The 17918-nt window shown below is 32.4% G+C and overlaps 3 non-coding genes across 3 annotated transcripts; all 3 read right to left on the bottom strand.

Annotated features, from left to right (window-relative positions):
- Window positions 1-3812: 3812 nt before the first annotated feature.
- Window positions 3813-3976, bottom strand: LOC119878341. Its single transcript, XR_005386790.1, has one exon. It is a non-coding gene; the product is annotated as a U1 spliceosomal RNA (small nuclear RNA).
- Window positions 3977-8293: 4317 nt separating this feature from the next.
- On the bottom strand, window positions 8294-8457 carry LOC119878340. Its single transcript, XR_005386789.1, has one exon. It is a non-coding gene; the product is annotated as a U1 spliceosomal RNA (small nuclear RNA).
- A 4461-nt stretch (window positions 8458-12918) lies between these two features.
- On the bottom strand, window positions 12919-13082 carry LOC119878339. The gene has a single exon (XR_005386788.1). It is a non-coding gene; the product is annotated as a U1 spliceosomal RNA (small nuclear RNA).
- Between the last annotated feature and the right edge of the window lie 4836 nt (window positions 13083-17918).

Raw genomic sequence — 17918 nt, 5'->3', positions numbered from 1 at the left:
TGATTCGAATTTTCTATTCTATTCATTCAATTCTTTTCGATCGATTTGATACGATTAGATTTTTTTCGATTGGATTCGATTCGGTACGTCGATCTTTTCGATTCTATTCAGTTAGATTCTTTTCAATTCGGTTGATTCTTTTTGTTTCGGTTTGATTCTTTTTGATTCAATTCTTTTGATTCGATTCAATTCTTTTCATTCAATTTGATTCGATTCGATTTTCCTTTCAAATCGATTCATTTCGATTTGATTCTTTTCTATTCGATTCGATTCTCTTCGATTCAATTCAATTCGATTCTCTTCGATTTAATTCAATTCGATTCTTTTCGATTCGATTCCATTCGATTCTTTTCGATTCAATTCAATTCGATTCTTTTTGTTTCAATTCGATTCTTTTGATTCTATTCTTTTCCATTCGATTCGAGTCTTTTCTCTTTGATTCGATTCTTTTCGATTCGATTCCTTTCGATTCAATTGATTCTTTTCGTTTCGATTCTCTTCTTTTCTATTCTATTCGATTCACTTGTTTTTTATTCGATTCGATTCAATTCTTTTCATTCCAATTTGATTCGAATCGACTCTTTTCGATTCAATTCCATTCGGTTTGATTCTATTTGTTTCGATTTGATTCTTTTGGATTTCATTAGATTAGATTCTTTTCGATTCGATTCGAATATTTCATTCAATTCGATTCGATTCGGCTCTTTTCAAATCGATTCGTTTCGATTCGATTCTTTGCTATTCGATTTGATTCTTTTCGTTTCAATTTGATTCTTTTCGATTCGATTCAATTCGATTCAATTCTTTTCAGATCGATTCGATTCTTTTCAATTTGATACGATTCGATTCTTTTCGATTTGATTCGACTCAATGCTTTTCGATTCAATTCGTTTCGATTCTTTTCGATTCGATTCAATTCGATGCTATTCGGTTCTTTTTGATTCCATTAAATTTGATTTGATTCTTTTCTACTCAATTAGATTCTTTTCGATTCGTTTCCATACAATTCGATTCTTTTCCATTCGATTCGATTCGATTGTTTTCGATTCGATTCAATTTTCTATCAATTCGATTAGATTCTTTTCAAATCGATTCTTTTCGATTCGATTCAATTAGATTTTTTGATTCGATTAAATACAATGCGATTCTTTTGTTTCAATTCGATTCTTTTTTATTCGATTGTTTTCGATTCGATTCGATTCAATTCTTTTCATTTCGATTCGATTCATTTCTATTCAATTCTTTTGATTCTATTCAATTTTTTCGATTCGATTCTTTACGTTTCGAGTCGATTCCTTTCGATTCGATTCTTTTATAATCTATTCAATTCATTTCTTCGATTCGATTCAATACAATTGGATTCTTTTCGATTCGATTCCTTACCATTAGATTCTTCTCTATTTGATTCAATTCGATTCTTTCGATTCAATTAGATTCGATTCTTTATGCTTTGATTCGATTCGATTCTTTTAATTTCGATTCGATTTTTTTTCGATTTGATCTTTCGATTCGATTCGATTCTTTTCACTTCGGTTCGTTTCTTTTCAATTCGATTCGAATCTTTTCGATTCTATTGGATTTGATTCAAATCTTATCGATTTTATTCGATTCAATTCTTTTCTATTCAACTCGATTCTTTTCGATTCGATTCGATTCGACAGTTTTCGTTTCGATTCGATTCTTTTCGATTCGATTTGATTCTTTTCATTTCGATTAGATTCTCTTCGATTCGATTCTTTTCGTTTCGATTAGATTCTTTTCGATTCGATTCGATTCAATTCTTTTCACTTCGACTCGATTCTACTCGGTTCATCTCGAATCGATTCGATTCTTTTTGATTTGATCTATTCGATTCTTTTCGATTCAGTTCGATTCAATTCGATTCTTTTCTATTTGATTCGATTCTTTTCCACTCGATGTGATTTGATTCGTTTTGATTTTTTCGATTTGTTTCAATTCGAATCTATTCGATTCTTTTCGTTTCAATTCGATTCGATTCTTTTTGATTCAATTCCATTCGATTCGAATAGATTCGATTCTTTTCGATTCGATACGATTCGATTCTTTTCGATGCGAATCAATTCGATTCGATTTTTTTATTCGATTCGATTCGATTCTTTTAGATTTGATTCGATACGATTCTTTTCTATTCGATTCTTTTCGATTCGATTCGATTCTTTTCGATTCGATTCGATTCTTTTCAATTTGATTCGTTTCGATTTGAATCTTTTTGTTTGATTTGATTTTCTACAATTCGATTCTTTGGATTCGATTCTTTTTGATTTGATTAGATTCGATTCATTTCAATTCAAATCAATTCAATATGATTCGATTCGTTGCAATCTGATTCGATTTTTTCGAATCGATTTGATTCGATTCGATTAGTTTCGATTCGATTATCGATTCAATTCAATTCCAATTATTCTCAATTCGATTCGATTATTTTTATTCAATTCTATTATTTTCGATTCGATGCGATTCGATTCGATTCTTTTCGATTCAATCAATTCGATTTGATTCTTTTCAATTCGATTCGATTCTTTTCGATTTGATTGCATTCGATTCAATTGTTTTCGATTCGATTTGATTCTTTCGATTCGATTCGATTCTTTTCATTACGATTCAATTCAATTCGATTCTTTTCGATTCGATTTGATTCTTTTCGGTTCGATTCGATTCTTTTCGATTCGATTCGATTCGACACTTTTCGTTTCGATTCGATTCTTTTCGATTCGATTGATTCTTTTCGTTTCGATTAGATTCTCTTTGATTCGATTCTTTTCGATTCCATTTGATTTGATTCTTCTCCATTCGATTCGATTCAATTCTTTTCGAATCGATTCGATAAGATTCTTTTCATTCGATTCAATTCTGTTCGATTCTATTCTATTTGATTCGGTTCAATTCGATTTTCAATTCGATTCTATTCGATTCTTTTCATTTTGATTCGATTCTTTTCGATTCAATTCTTTTCGACTTGGCTTGATTCGATCATTTGGATTCGATTTGTTACATCACGATTCAATTCTTTTCGATTCTGTTCGATTCGATTCTTTCGATTCAGTTCGTTTCGATTCTTTTTGATTCGATTCGATTCTTTTCCATTCGATGATTCGATTAGTTTCGATGTTTTCGAATCGTTTCAATTCGATTCAAATTCTTTTCTATTCGATTTGATTCTTTTCTATCTATTCGATTCTTTTCGATTCGATTCGATTCGATTCGTTTCGATTCCATCTTTTTGATTCGACACGATTCGATTCGAATCTTTTCGATTCGATTCAACTCAACTCAGTTCTTTTCGATTCGATTTTTTCGATTCGATTCTTTTCAATTCGATTCAAATCGATTCATTCCAATTCAATTCTTTCCGATTCGATTCTTTTCGATTCGATTCGATTCTTTTAATTCGATTCGAGTCTTTTCAATTCGATTCAATTCGATTCTTTTCAATTCAATTCTTTTCGATTCGATTCTTTTCGATTCGATTCGATTTGATTCTTTTCGAATTGATTCATTTCGATTCGATCTTTTTTTTTTTTTTTTTTAAAGGATATTATTTCTTTATTGCTGAGAGAGCCGGTCACCGCTCAAGCACCGAGGCGTCCCAAGTAAGGAAACTCCTCGCCACATACAGATACAACCGAAAGTGAGCACCGACGTGAGCGGTCATAAGGACGACACGGGGACGGATGACACGCGAAAAGCCCCGAAGGCCAAGCCGTAACCACAAGAAAGTCAAAGAATAGCTCACGAGGCCTCCGAGGCGCACGCAGCCAGAAACGAGGTCTGATCTTAGCCACCAGAATCACCAGGGGAAAGCGCGAACGCAGTCCCCCACTACCACAAATTATGCAGTCGAGTTTCCCACATTTGGGGAAATCGCAGGGGTCAGCACATCCGGAGTGCAATGGATAAGCCTCGCCCTGGGAAAACCACCTTCGTGATCATGGTATCTCCCCTGCCAGGTAAGTATCGATCTTTTTGATTTGATACGATTCTTGTCGATTCCATTAAATTTGATTCGATTCCTTTCAATTCAATTAGATTGTTTTCGAGTCGATTCCAATCAATTCGATTCTTTTCTATTCGATTCGATTCTTTTCATTTGATTTGATTCTTTTCGATACGATTCGATTCGATTCCATTTGATTTTTTTCGATTTGATTCGATACGATTCTTTTCATTTCGATTCAAATCGATTCTTTTCGATTCTATTCGTTTCGATTGGATTCGATTCCTTTTCTTTAGATTCGGTTCTTTGCGATTCGATCCTTTTTGATTCGATTCGATTCTTTTCGATTCTTTTCGATTCGAGTCTTTTCGATTCGAATCAATTCGATTCTTTTTGATTTGAATCAATTCTTTTTGATTCAATTCTTTTCCATTCGATTCGATTCTTTTCGATTCGATTCTTTTCGATTCGATATTACTCGATTTGATTGTTTTTGATTTGATTCGAATCTTTTCTATTCTATTCATTTCAATTCTTTTCGATTCGATTTGATACGATTAGATTTTTTTCGATTGGATTCGATTCGGTACGTCGATTCTTTTCGATTCTATTCAGTTAGATTCTTTTCAATTCGGTTTGATTCTTTTTGTTTCGGTTTGATTCTTTTTGATTCAATTCTTTTTGATTCGATTCAATTCTTTTCATTCAATTTGATTCGATTCGATTCTTTTCCTTTCAAATCGATTCATTTCGATTTGATTCTTTTCTATTCGATTCGATTCTCTTCGATTCAATTCAATTCGATTCTCTTCGATTTAATTCAATTCGATTCTTTTCGATTCGATTCCATTCGATTCTTTTCGATTCAATTCAATTCGATTCTTTTTTTTCAATTCGATTCTTTTTGATTCTATTCTTTTCCATTCGATTCGAGTCTTTTCTCTTTGATTCGATTCTTTTCGATTCGATTCCTTTCGATTCAATTTGATTCTTTTCGTTTCGATTCTCTTCTTTTCTATTCTATTCGATTCACTTGTTTTTTATTCGATTCGATTCAATTCTTTTCATTCCAATTTGATTCGAATCGACTCTTTTCGATTCAATTCCATTCGGTTTGATTCTATTTGTTTCGATTTGATTCTTTTGGATTTCATTAGATTAGATTCTTTTCGATTCGATTCGAATATTTCATTCAATTCGATTCGATTCGGCTCTTTTCAAATCGATTCGTTTCGATTCGATTCTTTGCTATTCGATTTGATTCTTTTCGTTTCAATTTGATTCTTTTCGATTCGATTCAATTCGATTCAATTCTTTTCAGATCGATTCGATTCTTTTCAATTTGATACGATTCGATTCTTTTCGATTTGATTCGACTCAATGCTTTTCGATTCAATTCGTTTCGATTCTTTTCGATTCGATTCAATTCGATGCTATTCGGTTCTTTTTGATTCCATTAAATTTGATTTGATTCTTTTCTACTCAATTAGATTCTTTTCGATTCGTTTCCATACAATTCGATTCTTTTCCATTCGATTCGATTCGATTGTTTTCGATTCGATTCAATTTTCTATCAATTCGATTAGATTCTTTTCAAATCGATTCTTTTCGATTCGATTCAATTAGATTTTTTGATTCGATTAAATACAATGCGATTCTTTTGTTTCAATTCGATTCTTTTTTATTCGATTGTTTTCGATTCGATTCGATTCAATTCTTTTCATTTCGATTCGATTCATTTCTATTCAATTCTTTTTGATTCTATTCAATTTTTTCGATTCGATTCTTTACGTTTCGAGTCGATTCCTTTCGATTCGATTCTTTTATAATCTATTCAATTCATTTCTTTTCGATTCGATTCAATACAATTGGATTCTTTTCGATTCGATTCCTTACCATTAGATTCTTCTCTATTTGATTCAATTCGATTCTTTCGATTCAATTAGATTCGATTCTTTATGCTTTGATTCGATTCGATTCTTTTAATTTCGATTCGATTTTTTTTCGATTTGATTCTTTCGATTCGATTCGATTCTTTTCACTTCGGTTCGTTTCTTTTCAATTCGATTCGAATCTTTTCGATTCTATTGGATTTGATTCAAATCTTATCGATTTTATTCGATTCGATTCTTTTCTATTCAACTCGATTCTTTTCGATTCGATTCGATTCGACAGTTTTCGTTTCGATTCGATTCTTTTCGATTCGATTTGATTCTTTTCATTTCGATTAGATTCTCTTCGATTCGATTCTTTTCGTTTCGATTAGATTCTTTTCGATTCGATTCGATTCAATTCTTTTCACTTCGACTCGATTCTACTCGGTTCATCTCGAATCGATTCGATTCTTTTTGATTTGATCTATTCGATTCTTTTCGATTCAGTTCGATTCAATTCGATTCTTTTCTATTTGATTCGATTCTTTTCCACTCGATGTGATTTGATTCGTTTTGATTTTTTCGATTTGTTTCAATTCGAATCTATTCGATTCTTTTCGTTTCAATTCGATTCGATTCTTTTTGATTCAATTCCATTCGATTCGAATAGATTCGATTCTTTTCGATTCGATACGATTCGATTCTTTTCGATGCGAATCAATTCGATTCGATTCTTTTTTTTCGATTCGATTCGATTCTTTTAGATTTGATTCGATACGATTCTTTTCTATTCGATTCTTTTCGATTCGATTCGATTCTTTTCGATTCGATTCGATTCTTTTCAATTTGATTCGTTTCGATTTGAATCTTTTTGTTTTGATTTGATTTTCTACAATTCGATTCTTTGGATTCGATTCTTTTTGATTTGATTAGATTCGATTCATTTCAATTCAAATCAATTCAATATGATTCGATTCGTTGCAATCTGATTCGATTTTTTCGAATCGATTTGATTCGATTCGATTAGTTTCGATTCGATTATCGATTCAATTCAATTCCAATTATTCTCAATTCGATTCGATTATTTTTATTCAATTCTATTATTTTCGATTCGATGCGATTCGATTCGATTCTTTTCGATTCAATCAATTCGATTTGATTCTTTTCAATTCGATTCGATTCTTTTCGATTTGATTGCATTCGATTCAATTGTTTTCGATTTGATTTGATTCTTTCGATTCGATTCGATTCTTTTCATTACGATTCAATTCAATTCGATTCTTTTCGATTCGATTTGATTCTTTTCGGTTCGATTCGATTCTTTTCGATTCGATTCGATTCGACACTTTTCGTTTCGATTCGATTCTTTTCGATTCGATTGATTCTTTTCGTTTCGATTAGATTCTCTTTGATTCGATTCTTTTCGATTCCATTTGATTTGATTCTTCTCCATTCGATTCGATTCAATTCTTTTCGAATCGATTCGATAAGATTCTTTTCATTCGATTCAATTCTGTTCGATTCTATTCTATTTGATTCGGTTCAATTCGATTATTTTCAATTCGATTCTATTCGATTCTTTTCATTTTGATTCGATTCTTTTCGATTCAATTCTTTTCGACTTGGCTTGATTCGATCATTTGGATTCGATTTGTTACATCACGATTCAATTCTTTTCGATTCTGTTCGATTCGATTCTTTCGATTCAGTTCGTTTCGATTCTTTTTGATTCGATTCGATTCTTTTCCATTCGATGATTCGATTAGTTTCGATGTTTTCGAATCGTTTCAATTCGATTCAAATTCTTTTCTATTCGATTTGATTCTTTGCTATCTATTCGATTCTTTTCGATTCGATTCGATTCGATTCGTTTCGATTCCATCTTTTTGATTCGACACGATTCGATTCGAATCTTTTCGATTCGATTCAACTCAACTCAGTTCTTTTCGATTCGATTTTTTCGATTCGATTCTTTTCAATTCGATTCAAATCGATTCATTCCAATTCAATTCTTTCCGATTCGATTCGATTCTTTTCGATTCGATTCGATTCTTTTAATTCGATTCGAGTCTTTTCAATTCGATTCAATTCGATTCTTTTCAATTCAATTCTTTTCGATTCGATTCTTTTCGATTCGATTCGATTTGATTCTTTTCGAATTGATTCATTTCGATTCGATCTTTTTTTTTTTTTTTTTTTTAAAGGATATTATTTCTTTATTGCTGAGAGAGCCGGTCACCGCTCAAGCACCGAGGCGTCCCAAGTAAGGAAACTCCTCGCCACATACAGATACAACCGAAAGTGAGCACCGACGTGAGCGGTCATAAGGACGACACGGGGACGGATGACACGCGAAAAGCCCCGAAGGCCAAGCCGTAACCACAAGAAAGTCAAAGAATAGCTCACGAGGCCTCCGAGGCGCACGCAGCCAGAAACGAGGTCTGATCTTAGCCACCAGAATCACCAGGGGAAAGCGCGAACGCAGTCCCCCACTACCACAAATTATGCAGTCGAGTTTCCCACATTTGGGGAAATCGCAGGGGTCAGCACATCCGGAGTGCAATGGATAAGCCTCGCCCTGGGAAAACCACCTTCGTGATCATGGTATCTCCCCTGCCAGGTAAGTATCGATCTTTTTGATTTGATACGATTCTTGTCGATTCCATTAAATTTGATTCGATTCCTTTCAATTCAATTAGATTGTTTTCGAGTCGATTCCAATCAATTCGATTCTTTTCTATTCGATTCGATTCTTTTCATTTGATTTGATTCTTTTCGATACGATTCGATTCGATTCCATTTGATTTTTTTCGATTTGATTCGATACGATTCTTTTCATTTCGATTCAAATCGATTCTTTTCGATTCTATTCGTTTCGATTGGATTCGATTCCTTTTCTTTAGATTCGGTTCTTTGCGATTCGATCCTTTTTGATTCGATTCGATTCTTTTCGATTCTTTTCGATTCGAGTCTTTTCGATTCGAATCAATTCGATTCTTTTTGATTTGAATCAATTCTTTTTGATTCAATTCTTTTCCATTCGATTCGATTCTTTTCGATTCGATTCTTTTCGATTCGATTCATTTCAATTCTTTTCGATTCGATTTGATACGATTAGATTTTTTTCGATTGGATTCGATTCGGTACGTCGATTCTTTTCGATTCTATTCAGTTAGATTCTTTTCAATTCGGTTTGATTCTTTTTGTTTCGGTTTGATTCTTTTTGATTCAATTCTTTTTGATTCGATTCAATTCTTTTCATTCAATTTGATTCGATTCGATTCTTTTCCTTTCATTTTTTTTTTTTTTTTTTTTTAAATTTTTATTTATTTATGATAGTCACAGAGAGAGAGAGAGAGGCAGAGACACAGGCAGAGGGAGAAGCAGGCTCCATGCACCAGGAGCCCAACGTGGGATTCGATCCCGGTCTCCAGGATCACGCCCTGGGCCAAGGCAGGCGCCAAACCGCTGCGCCACCCAGGGATCCCGATTCTTTTCCTTTCAAATCGATTCATTTCGATTTGATTCTTTTCTATTCGATTCGATTCTCTTCGATTCAATTCAATTCGATTCTCTTCGATTTAATTCAATTCGATTCTTTTCGATTCGATTCCATTCGATTCTTTTCGATTCAATTCATTCGATTCTTTTTGTTTCAATTCGATTCTTTTTGATTCTATTCTTTTCCATTCGATTCGAGTCTTTTCTCTTTGATTCGATTCTTTTCGATTCGATTCCTTTCGATTCAATTGATTCTTTTCGTTTCGATTCTCTTCTTTTCTATTCTATTCGATTCACTTGTTTTTTTATTCGATTCGATTCAATTCTTTCATTCCAATTTGATTCGAATCGACTCTTTTCGATTCAATTCCATTCGGTTTGATTCTATTTGTTTCGATTTGATTCTTTTGGATTTCATTAGATTAGATTCTTTCGATTCGATTCGAATATTTCATTCAATTCGATCGATTCGGCTCTTTTCAAATCGATTCGTTTCGATTCGATTCTTTGCTATTCGATTTGATTCTTTTCGTTTCAATTTATTCTTTTCGATTCGATTCAATTCGATTCAATTCTTTTCAGATCGATTCGATTCTTTTCAATTTGATACGATTCGATTCTTTTCGATTTGATTCGACTCAATGCTTTTCGATTCAATTCGTTTCGATTCTTTTCGATTCGATTCAATTCGATGCTATTCGGTTCTTTTTTGATTCCATTAAATTTGATTTGATTCTTTTCTACTCAATTAGATCTTTTCGATTCGTTTCCATACAATTCGATTCTTTTCCATTCGATTCGATTCGATTGTTTTCGATTCGATTCAATTTTCTATCAATTCGATTAGATTCTTTTCAATCGATTCTTTTCGATTCGATTCAATTAGATTTTTTGATTCGATTAAATACAATGCGATTCTTTTGTTTCAATTCGATTCTTTTTTATTCGATTGTTTTCGATTCGATTCGATTCAATTCTTTTCATTCGATTCGATCATTTCTATTCAATTCTTTTTGATTCTATTCAATTTTTCGATTCGATTCTTTACGTTTCGAGTCGATTCCTTTCGATTCGATTCTTTTATAATCTATTCAATTCATTTCTTTTCGATTCGATTCAATACAATTGGATTCTTTTCGATTCGATTCCTTACCATTAGATTCTTCTCTATTTGATTCAATTCGATTCTTTCGATTCAATTAGATTCGATTCTTTATGCTTTGATTCGATTCGATTCTTTTAATTTCGATTCGATTTTTTTTTCGATTTGATTCTTTCGATTCGATTCGATTCTTTTCACTTCGGTTCGTTTCTTTTCAATTCGATTCGAATCTTTTCGATTCTATTGGATTTGATTCAAATCTTATCGATTTTATTCGATTCGATTCTTTTCTATTCAACTCGATTCTTTTCGATTCGATTCGATTCGACAGTTTTCGTTTCGATTCGATTCTTTTCGATTCGATTTGATTCTTTTCATTTCGATTAGATTCTCTTCGATTCGATTCTTTTCGTTTCGATTAGATTCTTTTCGATTCGATTCAATTCTTTTCACTTCGACTCGATTCTACTCGGTTCATCTGGAATCGATTCGATTCTTTTTGATTTGATCTATTCGATTCTTTTCGATTCAGTTCGATTCAATTCGATTCTTTTCTATTGATTCGATTCTTTTCCACTCGATGTGATTTGATTCGTTTTGATTTTTTTCGATTTGTTTCAATTCGAATCTATTCGATTCTTTTCGTTTCAATTCGATTCGATTCTTTTTGATTCAATTCCATTCGATTCGAATAGATTCGATTCTTTTCGATTCGATACGATTCGATTCTTTTCGATGCGAATCAATTCGATTCGATTCTTTTTATTCGATTCGATTCGATTCTTTAGATTTGATTCGATACGATTCTTTTCTATTCGATTCTTTTCGATTCGATTCGATTCTTTTCGATTCGATTCGATTCGATTCTTTTCAATTTGATTCGTTTCGATTTGAATCTTTTTGTTTTGATTTGATTTTCTACAATTCGATTCTTTGGATTCGATTCTTTTTGATTTGATTAGATTCGATTCATTTCAATTCAAATCAATTCAATATGATTCGATTCGTTGCAATCTGATTCGATTTTTTCGAATCGATTTGATTCGATTCGATTAGTTTCGATTCGATTATCGATTCAATTCAATTCCAATTATTCTCAATTCGATTCGATTATTTTTTCATTCATTTATTTTTCGATTCGAGATGCGATTCGATTCGATTCTTTTCGATTCAATCAATTCGATTTGATTCTTTTCAATTCGATTCGATTCTTTGATTTGATTGCATTCGATTCAATGTTTTCGATTGATTTGATTCTTTCGATTCGATTCGATTCTTTTCATTACGATTCAATTCAATTCGATTCTTTTCGATTCGATTTGATTCTTTTCGGTTCGATTCGATTCTTTCTTTCGATTCGATTCGATTCGACACTTTTCGTTTCGATTCGATTCTTTTCGATTCGATTGATTCTTTTCGTTTCGATTAGATTCTCTTTGATTCGATTCTTTTCGATTCCATTTGATTTGATTCTTCTCCATTCGATTCGATTCAATTCTTTTCGAATCGATTCGATAAGATTCTTTTCATTCGATTCAATTCTGTTCGATTCTATTCTATTTGATTCGGTTCAATTCGATTTTTCAATTCGATTCTATTCGATTCTTTCATTTTGATTCGATTCTTTTCGATTCAATTCTTTTCGACTTGGCTTGATTCGATCATTTGGATTCGATTTGTTACATCACGATTCAATTCTTTTCGATTCTGTTCGATTCGATTCTTTCGATTCAGTTCGTTTCGATTCTTTTTGATTCGATTCGATTCTTTTCCATTCGATGATTCGATTAGTTTCGATGTTTTTGAATCGTTTCAATTCGATTCAAATTCTTTTCTATTCGATTTGATTCTTTTCTATCTATTCGATTCTTTTCGATTCGATTCGATTCGATTCGTTTCGATTCCATCTTTTTGATTCGACACGATTCGATTCGAATCTTTCGATTCGATTCAACTCAACTCAGTTCTTTTCGATTCGATTTTTTCGATTCGATTCTTTTCAATTCGATTCAAATCGATTCATTCCAATTCAATTCTTTCCGATTCGATTCGATTCTTTTCGATTCGATTCGATTCTTTTAATTCGATTCGAGTCTTTTCAATTCGATTCAATTCGATTCTTTTCAATTCAATTCTTTTCGATTCGATTCTTTTCGATTCGATTCGATTTGATTCTTTTCGAATTGATTCATTTCGATTCGATCTTTTTTTTTTTTTTTTTTTAAAGGATATTATTTCTTTATTGCTGAGAGAGCCGGTCACCGCTCAAGCACCGAGGCGTCCCAAGTAAGGAAACTCCTCGCCACATACAGATACAACCGAAAGTGAGCACCGACGTGAGCGGTCATAAGGACGACACGGGACGGATGACACGCGAAAAGCCCCGAAGGCCAAGCCGTAACCACAAGAAAGTCAAAGAATAGCTCACGAGGCCTCCGAGGCGCACGCAGCCAGAAACGAGGTCTGATCTTAGCCACCAGAATCACCAGGGGAAAGCGCGAACGCAGTCCCCCACTACCACAAATTATGCAGTCGAGTTTCCCACATTTGGGGAAATCGCAGGGGTCAGCACATCCGGAGTGCAATGGATAAGCCTCGCCCTGGGAAAACCACCTTCGTGATCATGGTATCTCCCCTGCCAGGTAAGTATCGATCTTTTTGATTTGATACGATTCTTGTCGATTCCATTAAATTTGATTCGATTCCTTTCAATTCAATTAGATTGTTTTCGAGTCGATTCCAATCAATTCGATTCTTTTCTATTCGATTCGATTCTTTTCATTTGATTTGATTCTTTTCGATACGATTCGATTCGATTCCATTTGATTTTTTTCGATTTGATTCGATACGATTCTTTTCATTTCGATTCAAATCGATTCTTTTCGATTCTATTCGTTTCGATTGGATTCGATTCCTTTTCTTTAGATTCGGTTCTTTGCGATTCGATCCTTTTTGATTCGATTCGATTCTTTTCGATTCTTTTCGATTCGAGTCTTTTCGATTCGAATCATTCGATTCTTTTTGATTTGAATCAATTCTTTTTGATTCAATTCTTTTCCATTCGATTCGATTCTTTTCGATTCGATTCTTTTCGATTCGATATTACTCGATTTGATTGTTTTTGATTTGATTCGAATCTTTTCTATTCTATTCATTTCAATTCTTTTCGATTCGATTTGATACGATTAGATTTTTTCGATTGGATTCGATTCGGTACGTCGATTCTTTTCGATTCTATTCAGTTAGATTCTTTTCAATTCGGTTTGATTCTTTTTGTTTCGGTTTGATTCTTTTTGATTCAATTCTTTTTGATTCGATTCAATTCTTTTCATTCAATTTGATTCGATTCGATTCTTTTCTTTCAAATCGATTCATTTCGATTTGATTCTTTTCTATTCGATTCGATTCTCTTCGATTCAATTCAATTCGATTCTCTTCGATTTAATTCAATTCGATTCTTTTCGATTCGATTCCATTCGATTCTTTTCGATTCAATTCAATTCGATTCTTTTTGTTTCAATTCGATTCTTTTTGATTCTATTCTTTTCCATTCGATTCGAGTCTTTTCTCTTTGATTCGATTCTTTTCGATTCGATTCCTTTCGATTCAATTTGATTCTTTTCGTTTCGATTCTCTTCTTTTCTATTCTATTCGATTCACTTGTTTTTTATTCGATTCGATTCAATTCTTTTCATTCCAATTTGATTCGAATCGACTCTTTTCGATTCAATTCCATTCGGTTTGATTCTATTTGTTTCGATTTGATTCTTTTGGATTTCATTAGATTAGATTCTTTTCGATTCGATTCGAATATTTCATTCAATTCGATTCGATTCGGCTCTTTTCAAATCGATTCGTTTCGATTCGATTCTTTGCTATTCGATTTGATTCTTTTCGTTTCAATTTGATTCTTTTCGATTCGATTCAATTCGATTCAATTCTTTTCAGATCGATTCGATTCTTTTTCAATTTGATACGATTCGATTCTTTTCGATTTGATTCGACTCAATGCTTTTCGATTCAATTCGTTTCGATTCTTTTCGATTCGATTCAATTCGATGCTATTCGGTTCTTTTCGATTCCATTAAATTTGATTTGATTCTTTTCTACTCAATTAGATTCTTTTCGATTCGTTTCCATACAATTCGATTCTTTTCGATTCGATTCGATTGTTTTCGATTCGATTCAATTTTCTATCAATTCGATTAGATTCTTTTCAAATCGATTCTTTTCGATTCGATTCAATTAGATTTTTTGATTCGATTAAATACAATGCGATTCTTTTGTTTCAATTCGATTCTTTTTTATTCGATTGTTTTCGATTCGATTCGATTCAATTCTTTTCATTTCGATTCGATTCATTTCTATTCAATTCTTTTTGATCTATTCAATTTTTTCGATTCGATTCTTTACGTTTCGAGTCGATTCCTTTCGATTCGATTCTTTTATAATCTATTCAATTCATTTCTTTTCGATTCGATTCAATACAATTGGATTCTTTTCGATTCGATTCCTTACCATTAGATTCTTCTCTATTTGATTCAATTCGATTCTTTCGATTCAATTAGATTCGATTCTTTATGCTTTGATTCGATTCGATTCTTTTAATTTCGATTCGATTTTTTTTTCGATTTGATTCTTTCGATTCGATTCGATTCTTTTCACTTCGGTTCGTTTCTTTTCAATTCGATTCGAATCTTTTCGATTCTATTGGATTTGATTCAAATCTTATCGATTTTATTCGATTCGATTCTTTTCTATTCAACTCGATTCTTTTCGATTCGATTCGATTCGACAGTTTTCGTTTCGATTCGATTCTTTTCGATTCGATTTGATTCTTTTCATTTCGATTAGATTCTCTTCGATTCGATTCTTTTCGTTTCGATTAGATTCTTTTCGATTCGATTCGATTCTTCTTTTCACTTCGACTCGATTCTACTCGGTTCATCTCGAATCGATTCGATTCTTTTTGATTTGATCTATTCGATTCTTTTCGATTCAGTTCGATTCAATTCGATTCTTTTCTATTTGATTCGATTCTTTTCCACTCGATGTGATTTGATTCGTTTTGATTTTTTTCGATTTGTTTCAATTCGAATCTATTCGATTCTTTTCGTTTCAATTCGATTCGATTCTTTTTGATTCAATTCCATTCGATTCGAATAGATTCGATTCTTTTCGATTCGATACGATTCGATTCTTTTCGATGCGAATCAATTCGATTCGATTCTTTTTTATTCGATTCGATTCGATTCTTTTAGATTTGATTCGATACGATTCTTTTCTATTCGATTCTTTTCGATTCGATTCGATTCTTTTCGATTCGATTCGATTCGATTCTTTTCAATTTGATTCGTTTCGATTTGAATCTTTTTGTTTTGATTTGATTTTCTACAATTCGATTCTTTGGATTCGATTCTTTTTGATTTGATTAGATTCGATTCATTTCAATTCAAATCAATTCAATATGATTCGATTCGTTGCAATCTGATTCGATTTTTTCGAATCGATTTGATTCGATTCGATTAGTTTCGATTCGATCGATTATCGATTCGATTATCGATTCAATTCAATTCCAATTATTCTCAATTCGATTCGATTATTTTTATTCAATTCTATTATTTTCGATTCGATGCGATTCGATTCGATTCTTTTCGATTCAATCAATTCGATTTGATTCTTTTCAATTCGATTCGATTCTTTTCGATTTGATTGCATTCGATTCAATTGTTTTCGATTCGATTTGATTCTTTTCGATTCGATTCTTCATTACGATTCAATTCAATTCGATTCTTTTCGATTCGATTTGATTCTTTTCGGTTCGATTCGATTCTTTTCGATTCGATTCGACACTTTTCGTTTCGATTCGATTCTTTTCGATTCGATTGATTCTTTTCGTTTCGATTAGATTCTCTTTGATTCGATTCTTTTCGATTCCATTTGATTTGATTCTTCTCCATTCGATTCGATTCAATTCTTTTCGAATCGATTCGATAAGATTCTTTTCATTCGATTCAATTCTGTTCGATTCTATTCTATTTGATTCGGTTCAATTCGATTATTTTCAATTCGATTCTATTCGATTCTTTTCATTTTGATTCGATTCTTTTCGATTCAATTCTTTTCGACTTGGCTTGATTCGATCATTTGGATTCGATTTGTTACATCACGATTCAATTCTTTTCGATTCTGTTCGATTCGATTCTTTCGATTCAGTTCGTTTCGATTCTTTTTGATTCGATTCGATTCTTTTCCATTCGATGATTCGATTAGTTTCGATGTTTTCGAATCGTTTCAATTCGATTCAAATTCTTTTCTATTCGATTTGATTCTTTGCTATCTATTCGATTCTTTTCGATTCGATTCGATTCGATTCGTTTCGATTCCATCTTTTTGATTCGACACGATTCGATTCGAATCTTTTCGATTCGATTCAACTCAACTCAGTTCTTTTCGATTCGATTTTTCGATTCGATTCTTTTCAATTCGATTCAAATCGATTCATTCCAATTCAATTCTTTCCGATTCGATTCGATTCTTTTCGATTCGATTCGATTCTTTTAATTCGATTCGAGTCTTTTCAATTCGATTCAATTCGATTCTTTTCAATTCAATTCTTTTCGATTCGATTCTTTTCGATTCGATTCGATTTGATTCTTTTCGAATTGATTCATTTCGATTCGATCTTTTTGATTTGATACGATTCTTGTCGATTCCATTAAATTTGATTCGATTCCTTTCAATTCAATTAGATTGTTTTCGAGTCGATTCCAATCAATTCGATTCTTTTCTATTCGATTCGATTCTTTTCATTTGATTTGATTCTTTTCGATACGATTCGATTCGATTCCATTTGATTTTTTTCGATTTGATTCGATACGATTCTTTTCATTTCGATTCAAATCGATTCTTTTCGATTCTATTCGTTTCGATTCGATTCGATTCCTTTTCTTTAGATTCGATTCTTTGCGATTCGATCCTTTTTGATTCGATTCGATTCTTTTCGATTCTTTTCGATTCGAGTCTTTTCGATTCGAATCGATTCGATTCTTTTTGATTTGAATCAATTCTTTTTGATTCAATTCAATTCTTTTCCATTCGATTCGATTCTTTTCGATTCGATTCTTTTCGATTCGATATTACTCTCGATTTGATTGTTTTTGATTTGATTCGAATCTTTTCTATTCTATTCATTTCAATTCTTTTCGATTCGATTTGATACGATTAGATTTTTTTCGATTGGATTCGATTCGTACGTCGATTCTTTTCGATTCTATTCAGTTAGATTCTTTTCAATTCGGTTTGATTCTTTTTGTTTCGGTTTGATTCTTTTTGATTCAATTCTTTTTGATTCGATTCAATTCTTTTCATTCAATTTGATTCGATTCGATTCTTTTTCGTTTCAAATCGATTCATTTCGATTTGATTCTTTTCTATTCGATTCGATTCTCTTCGATTCAATTCAATTCGATTCGATTCTCTCTTC

Source organism: Canis lupus, unplaced genomic scaffold, assembly GCF_011100685.1.
Source record: "Canis lupus familiaris isolate Mischka breed German Shepherd unplaced genomic scaffold, alternate assembly UU_Cfam_GSD_1.0 chrUn_S1509H1693, whole genome shotgun sequence".
Taxonomy (NCBI): Eukaryota; Metazoa; Chordata; class Mammalia; order Carnivora; family Canidae; genus Canis; species Canis lupus.
Note: the sequence above shows the minus strand (reverse complement) of the source record. Positions and strands in the feature narration are given on the sequence as shown.